Source organism: Macaca thibetana, chromosome 11, assembly GCF_024542745.1.
Source record: "Macaca thibetana thibetana isolate TM-01 chromosome 11, ASM2454274v1, whole genome shotgun sequence".
Lineage (NCBI taxonomy): Eukaryota > Metazoa > Chordata > Mammalia > Primates > Cercopithecidae > Macaca > Macaca thibetana.
In genome coordinates, this window is record NC_065588.1 from 87,584,631 (window position 1) to 87,604,522 (window position 19,892).

Consider the following 19,892-nt stretch of genomic DNA (forward strand, 5'->3'; position numbering starts at 1 on the left):
ATAAATACCTAATGTAGATGATGGGTTGATAGGTGCAGCAAACCACCATGGCATGTGTATAGCTATGTAACAAATCTGCATGTTCTGCACATGTATCCCAGAACTTAAAGTATAATTTAAAAAAATATGCAAATAAAAAACAACTGCCATTTTACTTTTTTCTATTTTTTAATTATAAACATTTATAATTTATAAATTATCACTTGTAAGGATACCTCTGATTGTATTTTTATAACAATATCTACCTTCCTCTACCTGTCCCCCCATTCATAACACCTGGTATCTCCTAATCTGTTCTTTGTTTCTACCATTTTGTCAGTTCAAGAATGTTATATCAATGGAATCATATATTATGTAGCCTTTCAGCATTGACTTTTTTTACAGAGCACAATTTCCTTGAGAGTTATCTAAGTTGCTTTGTATCAATAATATAGTTTGTGTCTTTTTATTGTTGAGTAATGTTTCATGGTACAGTTGTATCAAGTTTGTTTATTCAACAGTTGAAGACTATTTGGATTGTTTCCAGGTTTTTTGCTATTATTAACAAAACTCCTGTGAACATTCATATGCATATTATTGTGAGCATTACTCTTCACTTCTCTAGAATATACACCCAAAGATTCAACTGCTGGGTCACCAAGTAACTATATATATTTAGTTTTATAAGCAACTGCTAAACTGCTCCCCAGAATGGTTGCACCATCTCACATTCCCAGCAACAATGTATGAATGATCTAATTTGTATGTCTCCTGACCAGCATTTGCTGTTGTAACTATTTTTTGTTTTATTCATTCTGATAGTCCTGTAGTAATGTCTCATTGTGATTTTAATTTGAATGTCCTTAATACATAATAATTTTGAACATCTTTTCTTTTGCTTACTTGCTATCTGCATATCCTCATTGGTTGAAATCTATTTGGCTATTGTATCTGCATATCCTCATTGGTTGAAATCTATTTGGCTATTGCCCATTTTCTAATTGAATTGTTTTCTTTTTAATGTTGAGTTTTGAAAGTTCATTATAAATTCCAGATACTAGTTCTTTGTCAGATACGTGGTTTGCAAATGTTTTCTCCAAGTCTGTGGTTTGTCCTTTCATACTCATAAAGGTCATTGTCAGAGGAAAAGTTTTTCATTTTGATGAGGTTCAATTTATCAATCATTTTGTTTTACATTTAAGTCTGTGATCCATATTGAGTTCATTTTTAGAATAACATGTAATTTAAATCAAAGTTCATATTTTGCCTATGATATATAACTGTATATCAGTGCTCCAGCACTGTTTGTTGAGAAGGCTATCCTTCATTTAGCAAGTTGTTTTTGAACTTTATTGCAATCATGCCGGTACTCCTTTGTGTCTATTATTGGATTTTCTATTCTTTACTATTGGTATTTCCTTGTATCCCTATGCCATAATATACCCTCTCATTTATTATAGCTAGATAGTAAGCCTTAATATCAGGTAGAATAATTCCTTCCATTGTATTCTTTGCCAAGATTGTTTTAGCTATTCTTGAGTCTGTGTGTTCCCATATAAACTTTAGAATAAGCTTATGTCTATGCAAATCTTGTTGGAACTTAAATTAAACATGTAGATCAATTAGAAGATTGTTCATATCTTGAATCACAGTTCATTAACACAGTAACTCTCATCATTTATTTAGGTCTTTTATTTCTTTCAACAATATATTGGAATCTTCAGTGTAGAGATCCTGTATGCATTTTCTTAAGTTTATACCTAAGTTTCATTTTATTTGGAGTGATTAAAAATGGCATTGTGTTTTTAATTTCAGTTTTCACATGTTATTTGTTAACATATAAGAATGAGTTGCTTTGTGTTAGTTTTGTATCTTTCAAACTGCTGAACTAATTTAACAGTTCTACTTTTTAATTTTTATATAGATATCTTAGAATTTTCTTCTAAGACAATCATGTCACCTGTAGATAGGGACAATTTTATTTCTCACATTCCAATATGTATAACTTTCATTTCTTTTTCTTGCCTCACTGGAGTGACCAGAATTTGCAGTACTATGTTAAATATGGGAGGTAAGAGTAGACGTCTTTAATATGTTCCTAATCTCAGGGGTAAAGCTTTCCGTATTTCACTATTACATATACTATTAGCTATAAGCATTTTTTTTTTTTTTTTTTTTTTTTTTTTTACATTTTGTTATCATGTTGAGGCAAATCTTCTGTAATTAGAACTTTCTGAGAGTTTTTATAATTAATGGGTGTTGGAGTTTTTCAAATGCTTCTACTTCAATTAATTTTATATATATATATAAATACACACACAGGCAAACATATATACTGATGCTTGTTTTCAGCATTTTGATATAGTCAATTACATTGACTGATTTTTGAATTTTGAACCAGACTTTCATTACTTGAAATAAATCTCATTTATTCACAGTGTATAATTGTTTTTATACATTTTTTTATTCAATTTGCTAAGGATTTTTGCATGTATACTCATAAGGGATATTGATCTGTAATTTTTCTTTGTTATTTTGGTATCAGAGTAATTCTGACCTCATAATATAAATTAAGAAGTTTTCTCTCCTTTCCTTTTTTCTGGAAAAGACTGTATAAAAATTGGTATTCTTTAAATGTTCGTTAGAATTCTTCACTGGAACCATCCGGGCATGTATTGTTTTCTTCAGAAGACTTCTAATTATGAATTGAATTTCTTTCATAGTTAAAAACTAATCAAATTATACATTTCTCTTTGGTTGGGATTTTATGGTTTGTGGCTTTCAGTGAATTGATCCATCAGTCTACTTTGAATTTATGAGTAGAAACTGCTCACAGTACTGCAGCTTAGTCTTTAAAAGGCTGATATTTGTCCCTTGTGTCCTCTCTTTTTAAATTTTGGTCAGTCCTGCTAGAAGCTCATCAATTTTATTATTTTTTCCAAAGAACCAATTTTTGTTTTGTTGATTCTTTTCTATTGTCTTCTGATTTCCAATTACATAGATTTCTGCTCTTTTACTTATTATTTCACACTTTACCTGCCTTGCATGTATTTACTCTTGGTTTCCTAGTTTCCTAAATTTAGCACAGAGGTAACTGATTTAAGACCTTCACTCTTTTCTTTTTGCTAACATAAGCATTTTGTGCTATAAACTTCTCTTTCATAACAGCTTTCTCTACATCTCTACATCTCACATATTTTGATATGTTGTATTTTTTATTTTCATTCAGTTCTATGCATTTTTATTTCCTCTGATACTCCCTCTGAATCATGGATTATTTAAAAGTGTATTGTTTAATTTTCAAGGTGCAGAGATTTTCTTCTTATTGCTATTAGTTTTTAGTTTAATTACATTACGATTAGAGAACATACTCATAATTTCAAATTTTTTTAAGTTGTTGAGGTTTGTTTTATAGCTAGGACTTGATATATCTCGAGGAACGTTCAATGCATGCTTGAAAAAATGTATATTCAGCTGTTGTTCAGTGAAGTGTTCTACAGATGTCATATTTTTATAGTTGATAATGTTGTTCAGATCTTCTGTATTTTTGCTGATTTTGTTTTTACCTAGCAGTTCTATCAAGGTTGACAGAAGGTTTTTGAACTTCCCAATTATCATTGTTGTTTTGTCATTTTATGAAGATCACTTAGATACTATTTTAATCACTTCACAATCAGAAAACTTAGTGGAATGTGATCACAAAAGTTTTTCTGTCACTGTTGCAAATATCCTTCTCAGAAAATAGAGTGAAAAAGTAAAAGAAACGTGATATATTCCACAGAGTTAGTGACAAAGTCATTTGCAAAAATTTGGAGTTAATAGTAAATTTTGATGAGGGGGAGAGCATTTGGAGGTTTCCTAGAGTCCAAGAAAAGGCTGAAGAATTAAGTTCTGTGTAGTCCCTCTAGTTCTCTATAACATGCACATATTATGTGAAAATTGCACCACATCTCTTAATAGACAAAGTTGGCTTGATTTTATGGGCTAAGTATCCAGTAATACTAGTTTTACTATGGCATATAGTGAAGCAATCTAAATTATGAATGGAACCCAGTTTATCTGACTTTGACATTCTGTTTAATGGGTCCATTGGTCATATATATATATATATACCATTACCATTTAATTATAGATATATCCATTAAATTTAAAATGAGAAAGCTTTTTTTTTTTTTTTAGTTCAGGCCTGTATGTTTTACAGCCACAAAAAAAAAAAAAAAAAAAAAAAAAAAAAAAAAAAAAAAAACCATTACTAAGGGATAACTTAGAGCACATTCTTCCTGATATTGTTGTTATCTAATGAATCACAGCTGACTTTCTTCTTGGCTAAACAGTCTCAGAAGAAAGTTTTATAATGTGTCCAGGGTTCAATAATTGCTGAATCAGTTAATCTTTATATAATAGAAAAATAAGAAAACTCTGCTGTAAGGATGTTGAACAAGGTTTTAATTAAAAGCAGTTCTACGTTTGGCAGCAGCCTCTGTCCCAACTGTGATTTTACAAAATCCTCCAAAATATTTTAAAGTAATCTCTATCTTTACTTGTTATAAAGAGAGTTATAATCTTCTGACTAATATGAACAAGAATTGTTTTCAGCTCATATAATTAATAGGGTAACAGATTTCTCACATGCTAAACTCAGCCAGCAATGGGTGTGTGTGAAATAGAGTTCACCCCTCTCTCCCTAGTGTATGACCTCAGCTTTGGACAAGATAATAGAAATGGCTCATGTAAAAGATTAGTTCCTGATGTTAATGGACCTAAAATCTACAGAATGTGTTGTTTGTTCAAAAACAGACATGGAATTTGCTCTTATATTCAGTGTGTTGTTTACTTGTATACATTGTGCTATGTTTTTGAAAATGACCTTAAGCATAAACTTTATTAGTATCATCCAACTTCCACTCCACTGTTGTCTCTGGCAACATTTTCTTTTCACCCTCTCTTACCTATATTTATGGTAAATGACAAATTGACTTTTGAAAGAATTGACCAATCAAAAAAAAAGACTGCAGCAATTTCAGTTTCCAAAAAGAGAGCACTAAGTTTGAGGTTTTACAACCATGGTAAATGTCTTCCGTCCTGGGGTGACTTTGATAAATTACTTTAAAGGAGTTTCGTTATAAAGAAACAAATCCCCAGGATATATAGTTCTCTCATTGCCTCATATCCTTATTTTCCACATGATAGTCCTGGGACTCTTTGAGAACATCTGGGAGAGCTCTCATTACAAAATGTGAGCTGTTTTGAGCACAGCGCAGTTTGTAATTTTGATTCTCTTTCATGCTCAAACTTGTTGTGCTCTCGTCCCCTTTTTAATCCATTCAGATAGATAACGTGTGCTAATATCTCTTTTAAATGGGTTAAGTCAACTTCAGTTCCATGTAGAACGGTTTTCTCATCACATAAGGGAAAGTCTGATATAACAGTTTTTATTACAACACAGTTGATGTACAGGGCAAGGAAATTTAATATAAAGAAAGATGAGATACAGTACAGGGATCTTGAGTTGCACAGGCATTTGTTTTTTACTTTATTAATTCTTTTGTTGTGATAAGAACACTTACATGAGATCTACTCACTTAACGATTTTGAAATGCATAAGCTTTTACTGTTGATGTTGTATAGCAGATCTTCACAATTTATTCTTCATGATTAACTGAAACTTTACCCACTGACTAGTAACTCCCCATTTTCCCTTCCCCCCTCAGCCCTTTACAGCCACAATTCCACTCTTTAATTCTGTGACTATTTTAGATAACTCATATAAGTAGAATCGTGCAGTATTTGTCTTTTTGTGGTCGGCCTATTTCACCTAGCATAATGTCCTCAAGGATCATACATGTCGTTGCATATTACAAAATTTCCTTTTTTTAAAGGCCGAAGAGCATTCCATTGTATGCATATATCAGATTTCCTTTATTCATTTATCTGTCCATGGACATTTAGATCCACATTTTGGCTATGACAAATAATATTGCTATGAATATAGGCATACTAATATCTCTTCAAGATCCTGATTTCATTTCTTTTGGATAAATACACAGAAGTAGAATTGTCGGAGCATACATTATTGCTACTGTTTTTTCAGAAACTCCCATACTGTTTTCCATAATGGTGTCACCATTTTGCATTCCTTATTACAAGGACTTCAATTTCTTCACATCTTTGTCAACACTGTGGTCTTTTTCAATTTATGTAATAGGCATTCTAACAGGTATGAGGTGATATTTCATGGTGGTTTTAATTTGCATTTTGCTGAGGATTAGTGACATTGTGCATTTTTTTCATAAACCTGTTGACCATTTGTCTGTCTTTTATGGAGAAATGTCTATTCAAATCCAAAGCAATTCCTTAGCTGTATAGTATTGTGCCATGAGGTATAGTTCCTGTAGAAGTTGGTTCATATACTTATTAGAATCTTTTACTCAAAATCTCAACTTGAAATGTATCAAAGATAGAGACTGCATCTATTTATTACTGTATGGATCTCCAGTGCTTGCCACAGATATTATTACACATTTCTCAATAAATTTTTCTTCAACTTATGATTGAGAGATAAGTAGGAGATAGATTAATTCTTAGTAGGAGATAGATAGTAGTAGGAGGGAGATATTTTTAGATTGGAAGCTTCATTACCATTTCCAAGATATTTAGTAAAATTTAAACACCAAAAGTTAAATAGGCAGACATGATTGTTAAGAATCTGTTTTTGGCAGTTATATATGATATTAAGGAAACATTACTATTACCAGCTTGATATGTTCCATCCCAGTACTGACTGGTACAATAGTAATCGTAACTCTCATTTATCTTTTTTCTGTGTATCTAGAACTTTACCACTAAGACAATGAGGCAGCAGCCAGTTCTGTGCATTCTCACTTGTGGATTATATAGCAAATAAGCAACTTATAAAATAAGGCACTTTTAGTTGTATAGGAAATAAAGAAAGTAAAATAGATTTGGGAAGTAAGAACCTAAGAATTCACCCCTGATTTTGCAAATGACGAGGTTTTGGTCCTAAAAAATTATGACTTGCCTAAGCTATATGGTTATTTTGTTGTCAGAGATGGGACTACATCCAAAAACCTTAGCATGTTATTCTTTCTATAAAGCAACATTGATTCCCTTTATGAAGATCTTAAACTTAAAAAGAAGGAAGATAAGCCTACATGTTGGTGCATGAAAGCAAAAAACACTGAAAAATGTCTATCTAAAACCAACTCAGTGTATTTGTGCATTCATTCAGCCAGAAAAATATTCATTAACAATCTCAGTGTCAAGACTGCTTACACAAACATTGTTTCTGGCAACAAGAGCTTCCTACTTAGTGAAGGATGCAGATAAGTAAATAGACCGTTACAAAAAAGTCATAGCAAATTCTCTGATAGAAGGAAACACAAGATGTACAAGACAGCACATCTTATCCAGATTGGGTGTTTAAAGCAATCTCCGATCTTTTTTTTTTTTTAATAGCCTCTACATTTTTAAAAATCATGTACTACCTCACATATTTTAATTTTCATATGTAAAATCAGCAACGTGGAGTCTTCATTTCATATCAGTCGGTTCTGCATCCATGGAATAAACCAACTGATCTAAAATATTCAGACATAAAATCAATAGTTGTATCTGTATGGAATATATGCAGACTTTTTTCTTGTAATTATTTCATAAACAATACAGAATAAAACTATATATCATTTACATCGTATTAGGAACTAATAAGTAATGTAGAGGTGACTTGAAGCATACAAGAGGATGTGTGTGGGTTATATGCAAATACCATATTATTTTATATCAGAGACTTGATCTTTGGGATTTTTGTGTCCGTGGATTTTTGTGTCCCTAGGGAGTCCTGCAACCAATCCTGCACAGCTATTGAGGGATGACTGTGTACAGATCCAAAAGATTTCATTTTTAGTATAATATAACTTTAAGAAAAAATAAAATTATTATATATCTATTTTAAATATTTCCCCTGAAATTTAAACTTTAAGGCAATTCCATATCACCATCATTTATTAAAATGTATGTAAACAAGCTCATCTTTGGAAGGCAGAGATTGCCTATCATTTATTTTAATCCTTGAACTCATCTTTCCATTTCAATTATAATATACTTTAGCCCTTGAAAATATTTTATTGATTGTCGTAACATAATTTGTGTGACAAAAATATTTATATAGACAATATAAATTTAAAGTATAATTTAGACATACAATACAAACATAGACTTTGATATATACTATGTAATATAATTAAGTGTAACTATACAATTTATATTAATAATACAAATAAATTTAACTTTCTTTTCCAATTTCCTGGAATCATATGGCTCCAGCTATTAAAATATTTTGTCTAGAGTTATTGTTGTAATGTGTATTATTACCAACTGACAAAACAAGAGAAATATGTGACTAAATGAATGAAATATATGAGAATTGTTTTTTATCTATTTTTAATGAACTCTGTTATTTGAATGAAGCAGGTTACAACATTAACTTTATTCCTGTTTTGAAAACTATTTTTATGAGGTTAAAGCTTATAAATTATTTTACATAAACATGTATGTGTGAATGAAAAGAATATTCTAGAACAAAAGTACCAATTTTTAAAATTATTTTAGTTTAATATGCCAAAAATTATGTAATCATCTTCCATCAAATATTTTTAATGAATCAGCAGCTCAAATAGGCATTTCCTCAACTTTGTTTAAAGCAAAAGTTTAAAGCTATCAGGCATAAAATTGATTTGTTACCAAGAGCCATTCTCTTTCTGAATTTCTGAAAACTATACATATGAGGATTATTATTAATTTTGCTTACTATCCTTTCATTTAGAGGATTTATAAATTAGGCCTTATAGATTAGGAATTGGGCCACTAGTGTCAAGTTTATAATGGTTGTATTAATAATTGTTTTTAATTGTATTAATGGTAGAGTTTACAATCTATAAATAATAGGAATGAATAATAAATATATATCTGATGGCAAGGAATTTGGGGAATATGGAAATTTCCCTAAATTTACCAGTGAAGATAGCAAGAATATGCTTATTTTTATAAGAAACCCCAAAACTTGTTTTCCAAGGGACTCTGGCAGCTTGCATCCCACCAGCAGTACATAAGAGTTTCAGTTATTCCAAGTCCTTGCCAACACTTGCTATCATCAGCTTTTTAAAATTAGTCCTATTGACTTTTTTAAATTAGCCCTTCTAATAGATGTGTCATATTTTATATCATATTTTAATTCATATTTTTCTGATGACCTATCATGTTAAGTATATTTTATAATTTACTTATAATTTATTCATAATTTATTTTCCTCTCACATGCCTTATTTGATCATGTATGTGTTGAATTATTTTGTCCTTTCTAAAAAAGATCAGGCTGTCTTATTACTGAATTTCAAGAGTTCCTCATATATTCTAAAGAGTTCTTTATCTGATGTACATTTTGCCATATCTCCTAGTTTGCAGTATGCCTTTTCATTTTCTTAAGCATATCTTTTGAAGCACAAAAGATAGCTAGTTTTTATGAAGTCCAATTTATCAATTTTTTAGCAGTCCACAATTAAGTGCTTACCGAAGAGTTATGAAAAGACATTACAATGACTTGTACTTAAATGTTGATAGCATTTTATTTATAATAGACAAAAATTGGAAGCATCCCACATGTCTACCAACTAGTAAATGGATAAACAAAATGTTGCATATTCATACAATGGAATAATACCTACCAAGAACAATAAATGAAACTACAGATATGTGCAATAACAAATGTATTATGCTAAATAAAAAATGTCCACCAGAAAAGACTACATTCTGTATTATCCTATTTATATGAAGTCCTGCAAAAGACAAAACTATGTTACAGGAAGAAGGCAGATTATAGCTCCTAGGGGCCAGAGGTAGGGAAGGGAGATTGACTAATAAAGGGCACAAGAGAACTTTTTTGAGGAGATGCGAATATTCTACATCATGACTGTGGAGGTCATTACATGAATGCATATATCTGCCCAAACTCATTGAATTATATACTGAAAATTGGTGAATTTTATGTTTGTAAATTGAAAAAGTTTTTAAAAACTGGTTAAAAAATTAGTATAGATTTACATCATTTTTTAATGAATTTTAATCAAAAACACATATCTTACTTTCAGTATATGTTCCCTTTAATCAAAAAATAAAATTGGTGGAAGCAAATGTATAAGGAACTAGAGGCAAGATCATAAAAATATCAACTTTTTCACTACCCCTAGTCTACTATATATTAATTTAAAAAATTTCATAGCCCCACTTTGCCCAGAAGAGAAATTTAAAATAAAAGACAAGAAAATTAAGCCCCATATCAGGTATTAACCTTGACTAAGGAGGCTTCACTAACATCAACTCTTGTAATAGGTTTTTTTGGTGTTCTAAAGAATCTTATGTCCTGGAGCAAGATGAGATGGATGAGTGACTGAAATTGTCAAAAGCTCTTTTACTAAAATTACTTACTGGACATCAGATGTATAGAATATCATTGCCTCTGTAACATGACGGGGCACAACCAGAAAGACTATGTGTCCTGTTGAGGTGAAGCACCCTGACCTGAATGTCGATTTCTAAGAGCTTTCATCTGAAATGACGCATGAGAAAGAAGGAGTACAGAACCCTTCAGGATGTCAGCAGAGGCAGAGCTGAAACCACATAAAGCAGGTGAAGAGAAGAGGAATGACATCTTACAGTCTTCAAAAAACTAGCTGCTAAGATGTTTAAAAGAGCATGAGGATATACAATATTCAGCAGAAGATGATACTTTATACTCATATTATTTTACTTAAAAAGCATGTATATTCTTTCCTACAGTCATTAATCAGCAAGGAAAAAAAAGCCCTCCAAATGATCACTAAAGGAGAAGGAGGAATTTCAGCTAAGAACATCACCTGTCCTATTTTCTCATGATTTCAGAGTCTGATCAATGACAGTCATGTCAAACTCCTATAAATCTTAATAGGGAAGGTACCAGGTTCAAGAGGCTGAGCGACCCAGAGCCAGCAAACCATACATGGGGAATTATTAAGGATTTACACACAGGTCAGATAGGAGAACTGCCTTACATACAGAAACGGTCCAGTGGCAGTGTGCTAGTCAAGACATCTGCCTTCCTACAGTTCAGTGGCAGCAGGTTACGCAGGAAAATTAGAACCGCTTTCAAACAGCAAAGTTTATATAGCCTTTTTGTTTAGCACCTTCCCCTTAACGACTTCCACCTGGCAACCTTTATTTAACCCAAAACTCAGGGCCTCAATCCCCTGTACAGCCCACGTTCCATGGGAAAAGCCAGAGGTTCAGATATTCCTCATAGACAAGGAACAAATCTCCGGGCTGACCATTCCCAGATTCCCTAGCTCAGAACACACATTCAGATGCATCTACTATACAGGGTCATTCTAAGGGTATGCTTGTTATTGCTTTCAGATGTGTTTACCCTACAATGACCCACATAATGCTGCATTGCTTCCAACTTTATAAACAAAGCAGCCTTTTCTACCTATATCATGGCCATCTTCGGGCCATTTTGAATTAGCTGCCTTAGGGGTTTCTTTCTGTCTTTCAATTCCCTGAAACAAAGCAGTTTTTCTGACAGTCTATGCCTTCTGTTCTTTATGTCCTTTAATGTGATCCTTTCTCTTAAATTCCTGTCCTGAGAAGCTTAGACAATCTTGTCTTCCCCAGATTCTTTTTCACAGTTATCACAGCATACATGTACTTGATATCTGAGGTCAGCTTGTACTATTCTCACCCCTTATATCTCTGTTTTGTTGCATATTATCAGGAAGTAAGTAGATCCCTTTCCAAGTTGAATCTTTATCAGTTGAACACCTGCAAGGGTAACAGTTGTTTGCAATTAACCAATTTTGAAGAACTCTCTCCTCCATGTGTTAGCCTGCTAGGTGAACATGAGCTCAGTAAGTTCAACCCAGCGGTTATATCTTTCTACTCCCTACCCAAGGTTTGAATCTGTATCTTCTCCATATTTTCTCACTTATATGCTGTGATTACTTAAGTTAATTTTAATGATTTTTTCCTAATATTTTGTGGATTAAATGAACATTAACATTAATGAAGAATATCATTTGGCAAAGATTCCATAACCATCTAATATGTGTAGGATCTGGGTTATACAGTGTCCAGAATATAAAGATAACTAAGATGGAATTCTAATTTTCCAGGGAATATCTAGTACAAATTGGAGAAGACATGTCAAAAATAATTCTAACATGAAATAGGTGATGTATGTAGTAAGCGAAGTATGAAATTCTGTGTAAGCAACTAAGAAAAAAGACATCAGAGCGAGGGCTTGTTCAAATACAGATTTCTTTGTCCCATCTCCAGAATTTCTGATTTAGTAAAGGTGGGGTAAGTCCTGAGAATTTGCATTTCTAACAAGTACCCAAGTGATGCTGATGCTGCTGGTTCAAGGACCACGTTATGAAAACCTCTGATCTGGTTTATTATACAGATGAGAAAATTGAGTCAGAGAGAGTGAAAACCTGCCCAAATGTGCAAAGCTTGTTATAGTAGAACTGGAATTAAGATCCAAGTCCCTTGGTTACAGTTGAGGTTTCCTTTTCTTACTATATGCTTTTTTGGAGTAATACCTGGAAAGAGGGAAAAGATTTCCAAAGAGTAGAGTTAAGAAGGGCTTCCCATGCCTGAGGAACATGGGTTTTGCTACAGGTATGCCAAGTGATTCAGTTTGGCTAATGTGTCAGCTATGGGTAGAGATGGACTGTGAGCTGCAACAGCATTGATCAGTTCAGCTGTTGCACGTTGAGTGAACTTTGGGAAGAAGGCCAGCAGACAGCTAGGATGTTGCCATAAAATCCAATTCAGAGGTAAGAAAAGTCATAGCTGGTGTTAATGGAGTAACAATGAAGTAACAACTTGTCTACTTGTGATTAGGAAGTAATCAATTCTCTCCCTTTTTTAAGCTAGAAAATATCCTTAGTAATAAACTCAGAATAAGGAACTGAAATTCTTGTCTGCAAAAGAACACAAGTGGAAAGGACAGAACAAAATATATATTCATCCCTATCTTCATTATGAGGATTAACTCTTTAATGTTGCATTAGAAATACACTGTGAATATTCCAGCATCACCATGAGTTGGAATGATCAATAATTTGAAAAGGAACATTAATTTTCTAAGCAAAAATCTTAAACCTCCTTATTAATAACTCAAAACAGATAAAAATCATATTCATATCTTCTGGCTCCTGATAGCCATCTTAATAAGTTACCTGAAAAGAAAAAAAAATTAATGAATACTGAGTTTAAAGATGTAACTATATTCTCATTAAGAGGTCAAAGATTTTTTAAAAATTGTCAGAGACAATTTTTAGTGAATATATAAATTTTCATGTTTATGCTTTGGCTAAAACTACACAAAGGATTTTGTCCGGGAGGAAATTAAAGGAGGATTTTGTTCAAGAATTTAATTTCCTAAATCTGACTTTTATTCATTATTATTTTTGCCCAGAAAAGGCCAGCAAAAGATTTCAGAATCAGACTCATCTGGCATTTTTTTCTGTGGAAAAACTAGAAACTAAAAGATTCATTGTGTAACTGAAAGCCTATTTACTTAAGAGGCTTGAATTCATGCCTGCAGGATGGCATCTTGATATTCTATCCCATATTTTGATTTTTCATTTTATTTTTTGAGACGGAGTCTCGCTGTGTCGCCCAGGCTGGAGTGCAGTGGCGCGATCTCGGCTCACTGCAAGCTCCGCCTTCCGGGTTCACGCCATTCTCCTGCCTCAGCCTCCCCGAGTAGCTGGGACTACAGGCCCCTGCCACCACGCCCGGCTTTTTTTGTATTTTTAGTAGAGACGGGGTTTCACCCTGTTAGCCAGGATGGTCTCCATCTCCTGACCTTGTGATCCGCCCGCCTCGGCCTCCCAAAGTGCTGGGATTATCCCATATTTTGAGAAAGATCAAGGAGTCAGAGGGAGTCATGAGATGGAAATAAGTATCTCTAATATTCCCTAAATTTAACTAATAGTTTTCAACTTTTCTGCAAAACTCATACAATTTCCACTTGCTCTATGGATGAGGAAGATTTGGAATTTGTCTTTTGGGTCAATTCAGATCCTCCAGGTAGAAGATGCCAAGACAGAAGTGCAAGAGATTTTTTGAGGGAAACACTTGTGAATGATAAAGGGTAGATGGAGCAGGAGTAGGCAGGTAGAATAGGCCTGATACTTGGAAAAGGACAGAGTAGAAAGAGCTTCACCTTATAGTACGAATCCAAGAAATTCTCAGCCATGCTGATAGGAAGTCCCAAAGCAAAGATTTTCCATTAGCAGAATCCTGCCTGGGTTAGAAATGGCCCAGCATCTGACATTCTCTGTTACTGGACATAAGCTGGGTAGAGTATTACTTTGGTGTGATCCTTGTTACTGATCACAAAGGTTCAGCAGCTGAAACAATGAACTAACTATACTTTTAGCAGGTTCATCACCTTCAGAGGTGCCCCAGTACAACCTTCACTTGACACAAATCTTCTCCACATGTATTTGGGAGTAGATCCTCCATGCTGTTCTTGTTTCTCTCAAACTACAACATCTGTTGCTGCAGTGGTCTCAGAGTTGTAACTTATATATATCATCGTTTCCCCCTCTACCCTCTGTTCTAAATTTCCCTTCACCTCAGCTGTTGCCTGAGTATGTCTTAGTGAAATCCTGGCATTGTAACCTAAACCCTAATTCTTAAGGCAGCTGAGCCTCTGGTAATCTCAAACTAGTATTGCTTCAAGTGGATAATCATAGTTACAATTAGACATGGGAACATGCAAGTGAATCACCTGAGTTCCACACATATTCCTCTCCACCCTCACTATGTGAAAGCAGACTTAACTCCTCCTGCTAATCAATTACCCCGGCCAAGATGGTACCCCCTCTCTTCACCTACTGACCCTGGACACAAGGAGTTCAAACTGCACAAGGGGCAGCCATGGTTTATAATTCAATGGGGCAGTGTTGTATGCCTTGGTAAAATATGCCACCTTAAAAGAAATCAACATATCAAAGGGATAGCTGAGCTTGGTTTTTATTGCAGCACTATCCACAGTAGCAAAGATGTGGAATAAACTAAATGCCTATCAACAGATGAATGGATAAAGATGTGGTACATACCCACAATAGAATACTATTCGGCCATAAAAAATGAAATCATGTCATTTGCAGCAACGTGGGTGGGACAGAAGGTCATTATCTTAAGTGAAATAACACATGCACAAAAAGACAAACAAACATGTTCTTATTCATATGTGGGAGCTAAAAAAATTTGAACACATGGAAGTAGATGGGAAAAACAGGTAACAGAGACTGGCAGAGGTTAGTGGGAGGGAGGATGAAGAGAAGTGGGTTAAAGAGTTACAGGTAGGAGGAATACATTCAATGTTTGATAGCAGAATAGGATGGCTATACTTAAAAACATGTATTGTACTTGGGTGAGGGATGCCCTAAATACCCTGACCTAATCACTACACATTATATAGATGTAAAAATTTTCTCGTGTACCTCATACATTTGCACAAATAAAAAATATTCCACCATTGGGAACCAAGATTTATAACTGCAGACTCAACAGCTGCAAAGACAGTGTACACAAAGTTCCCCAGTTGGTCACCGGGAAGAATTTTAAGTGGGGTCACTCCTTTCTTTTATCCCTCGGTTCCTGGACATATATATTTTCCTAATGGAAACATAATATAACGCATGAGACTCTAGTGTGTATGCTGCATCTTAGAGAATGGCAGCCTGTGTTCACAGAGAATTTCCTCCAAGTTGGTGCTTCAATTGTGTGTTTACTCATCAATTTCAATGCTCTGTCAGGCTAGCTGCTTCTACACAGTATAGGAGTGGTATGTGATTCAATGCACACTATGTGAATGCCACAGTTACTCCTGTATCTATTTTGCTACAAAGTGGGCCTGTTGGTCAAATGTCATTCAGTGTGAAATTCCCTGTTTGCAGATCTGGCTACATGAGCTTCCGGATAGCCATGCTGGTTGAGGCTCCCCTGGGAGATAATGCAAACCCATATCTAGAGAATTATTTTATTCCTATAAAAATCACCACTGGCTTTTCCAGAATAAAGGGAGACCAAAGTAGATGAGTAGCTACCAGTAGCCAGTTGGTCTCCTGAAAGAATAGTGCCATACCAAAGTCTCAGCATTAAGTCTGGCTGGCAGTTTGGGTGATTAGGATTATCTGTAGCCTTAATAAATGGGAGTCCATTGAGCTAGTGCAGTTTCTGCCTTTGCCACCATGCTATTCTTTTCTGTGCCCTTTTGACCAGTTCTGGGTTAGTTGAAGACAAAGGTTGGCTGAACCATTTTTTCTATTCAGTTGTTCACTGCTTCCTCTAGCGTGGATGATTTTTGATAGATAGTAACATGATGACAAAACCTTCACGCTTCATGTCGATTCCCCTGTGTCCATTCACATGACCCCACTCCAGACATCTCTGGCCTCCCAGTTCTTTTCCTTTCACTGTACCCATCATATAGCCCCATTTATTTTTGGCTTGTACCATAGACCATGATAACCTCTACATAAAACAAACTTATGTTTTTTCCTCTTCTTTCATCTGGATGTACACTGACACATATATGGTCATAGGTGAAATGTAAACTGAAAGAGGGTCACTGATGCAATTCTGGCAGATACCATTGGGATTTGAGCTGCCTGTCCATGAAGGTTACTCAGGCCTTCTGATTCTGCTTAAGTTCAATTCCATTTTCTTCAGACAGTGAACAGCTACTAGGACCTTCTGACAATATACTTGGCAAGTCAAGCAGAACTCAGCTTATAATGAGGAGTTGCAGAGACACAGTCACTGGGTACCATGTAGTCAATTGTTCTATGTCTTCCAGGGCCCAGTATTTTCCCAGGAGCTATTTTTCAAAATGAGTGTAATTCTCTGCTGATGACATGGCCGTAGTCCAGAACCCCAGAGGCCTCTGTTATGCTTCTTCCACTGGGGCTTGTTGTAAGGCCACACTGCATCTCTTCTGACAACTCTTCAAATTCAACTGTGCTGGATTACATGACCCAAACGGCAGAGCTGTTTGCACTGCAAACTAAATTCAATTCAGAACCTTTACTTCTCTTGGCTCTACTGGGAGGTGGTGGCCTTTCATGCCATCCGGTATATCAGCTAGAGAAGTAAATTCTGGGGTCAAATCTGTTGCCTCTGGAACCCATCAGCCCTTCCAAGCATTGCTTCCTTCTCTGTGATAAGGTATCAAAATACAAAAAAATTATCTTTTACTCTGTAGTTGTATCAGCCTGTCCCTGACCACTGGTCCCTTGAAAATGTTACCGAATTTCCTGGAATCTTCATAGAGTTTATCTCACTCCCTCTGGAGTACTTGGGTCTTATCAAAGCCTCCAGAATCTTCATAAACTGTTGCTCATGCTGACTGAACGGCAAACTATTATCAATATCATAAATCAGTGTGATGTGCTGTGGAATACCAGATGGTCTGTATCTTTCTGGACTACATTATGACAGGTTGAGAGAATTAGCATAGTCCTGCGGCAAAATTGCAAATGAGTATCATTATTTGTTTCACATGAATATGAACATTCTCTGTTGTTCTTTATTAATTCATGTAGAAAATAATGCATTTGCCAAATAAATGACCATATACCATATACCTGGGGCTTTATTTACTGGCTTTTGCAAGGATTACATGTCTAGTATAGCAATTCTGATCGAGGCAACTGCTTTGTTGGACTTTTAGTAGACTACAGTCATTCTTTAGGACTTGTTCAGATTTTTGCAGAGACAAGAATAGCATATTAAATGAATATATGAGGAGCAACATCATCACTATACCATTTTAGATCTTAAAGAATAGCATAATCTCCTTCTCATCCCCACCCTGGGACACAATCTATATGTTTTTAATTGAATAATTTTGTATGAAGGCAGGAAGGGGTTGTGGGCTTTCATGTGGCCTCCCTTGCTATCATAGCTCTTATTTGAAAGGCCTGAGACCCCGTGTGAGGTTACTTTAATTGTCAAGCATGGCAATCTCAATTATCCATTAAGTAACCAGGAAAATAAACCCAGTAGTCCTGCTGAAAGCAGTAGTTTATCAAGACTCGATCCTTTATTACCTGGTCCCTGTATGTTACGTCTGCAATGGGGGGCTGCAATGAGGTTTCAGATTTCCAGGTATCATATCCACTCAGGATATTTTTCTTAGACTGATACATAGACACCCAAGTAAATGACCATAGTTCCCTTTTCAGACAAATAAGAAATGGAAAGCATACAAACAAAAGCATAATAACTATCCCGATATAAATGGAATAATAACTCATGTTACTTATGTTGCTTACCTTAGAAATTCATTTATTCATACAGAAAACAAAACTAAGACTCTAATTTGGAATAGGCTCTGTGATAGATACTTGAACTTATATAAAAACGATGTGAAAAAGTACAGACACAAGACCAGGAGGTCCTGAAATTTGTCAAGTTTGTCATTAGAGCATATAAGTTTAAGAAATATTTTTTTAATAGTTTTTGATAATTTAAAAGGATAAGAGCATATTCTATTTATATTAGTTTACATTCTCTTAAACTATAGCAATTTCTCACTTATGTGAATACATATTTTTTCTATAAAAAAGGACTGATGCTAGTCACTTTATAAAAATCAAGACAAAGATATTTAAATAAATGAATTAAAATAATATGGATATTTACTTGTGGCTACTATATATGGCTCTGCACCACTTCATGAAGCACCATTCACAGGAAAAGGACTACGATGCACTTAGTACTCCCTATGGTTTGCAGTGGCCTGCCTGCACTATTATATGTAAGAGCCGTACAATTTTGTTGCCTGAAATCATGGTGTAGTAAAGGCCTATTATGCAGAAAATAGTGAGAACATTTGCCTCATTTTCACATTATAAAGTCTGAAATTTAAAATTTTGATAAATCTAGATGAGATAATATATGCCAATATGGTGATATATGAACTATAAAGCATTAATTTATTAAATATAAATATTTAAAACTCATAAGGAGTTTTGAAAACATTACTATTGTGATCTTTAACAAATAGAATATAAACGAAATAGAACATAAACAAAATTAAACAAAGAAACAATAAACAAAAACAAAAAGGGTCCAGGCTTCAAAGCATGCCAGTGAGGTAGAACAATTATTACTATTACTATTTCCATCCATCATTTTAAAAATCAAGTCGATTACTTAAGACCATATGCTAAACCACAGAAGCAGATTTTTTAATGTTAGGTGGACGGCAAGTTACATCTCCATGTAGAGATAAAGAAAGAAAACAAAAGAGTGTTCTATCCTGACAAGGAGGATGCCAGTGTAGTTTCATTGGTCCTTGTGATGTAGAAAGGCAGACAATTACCCCCTTTTTCATGAGATTCAGACTGGTGAAGGAAGATGTAGTAATTAATTATAATTTTAATGTATTATATACATAACATGTATTATATACCCTGCGCAGTATCATGATTGTATGTGCCTACATAAATCGTATGTCCATGAAACCAGCACTGCATGGGGGAGTCTTCCCTGAAGATAAGCTGAGGATGAGTACCATTGAGCCTATGGTAGCAGGCATCGCATTGGTGCCCTAGCATTCATCCTAGCCCATCTGCTTTGTATAGGATCCATTTTTGGTTGAAGTGGAACTGACCTCTTCTTCAGATCTAAATGGATCCTACTTGATAGAAACCAATTCGTACGATCTTATCTCCATCACCTCAGCGAGATATGCAATAACCCAAGTCTAAGCCAAACAGGGCGAAGACCAGCTTCTAGATTAGACTGATTTGTTCAAATTAAATCGAAGCTCAGAGCTCT

General features: G+C 34.4%; 1 long non-coding RNA gene across 1 annotated transcript in view; it reads right to left on the reverse strand.

Moving 5' to 3' along the window:
- Window positions 1–13,225: 13,225 nt before the first annotated feature.
- Window positions 13,226–19,892, reverse strand: part of LOC126930117 (uncharacterized) — a 108,991-nt gene continuing 102,324 nt past the window's right edge. The window contains exon 6 of the long non-coding RNA XR_007717457.1: window positions 13,226–13,267. This is a non-coding gene — a long non-coding RNA (uncharacterized LOC126930117). The remainder of the gene's footprint in view (window positions 13,268–19,892) is intronic.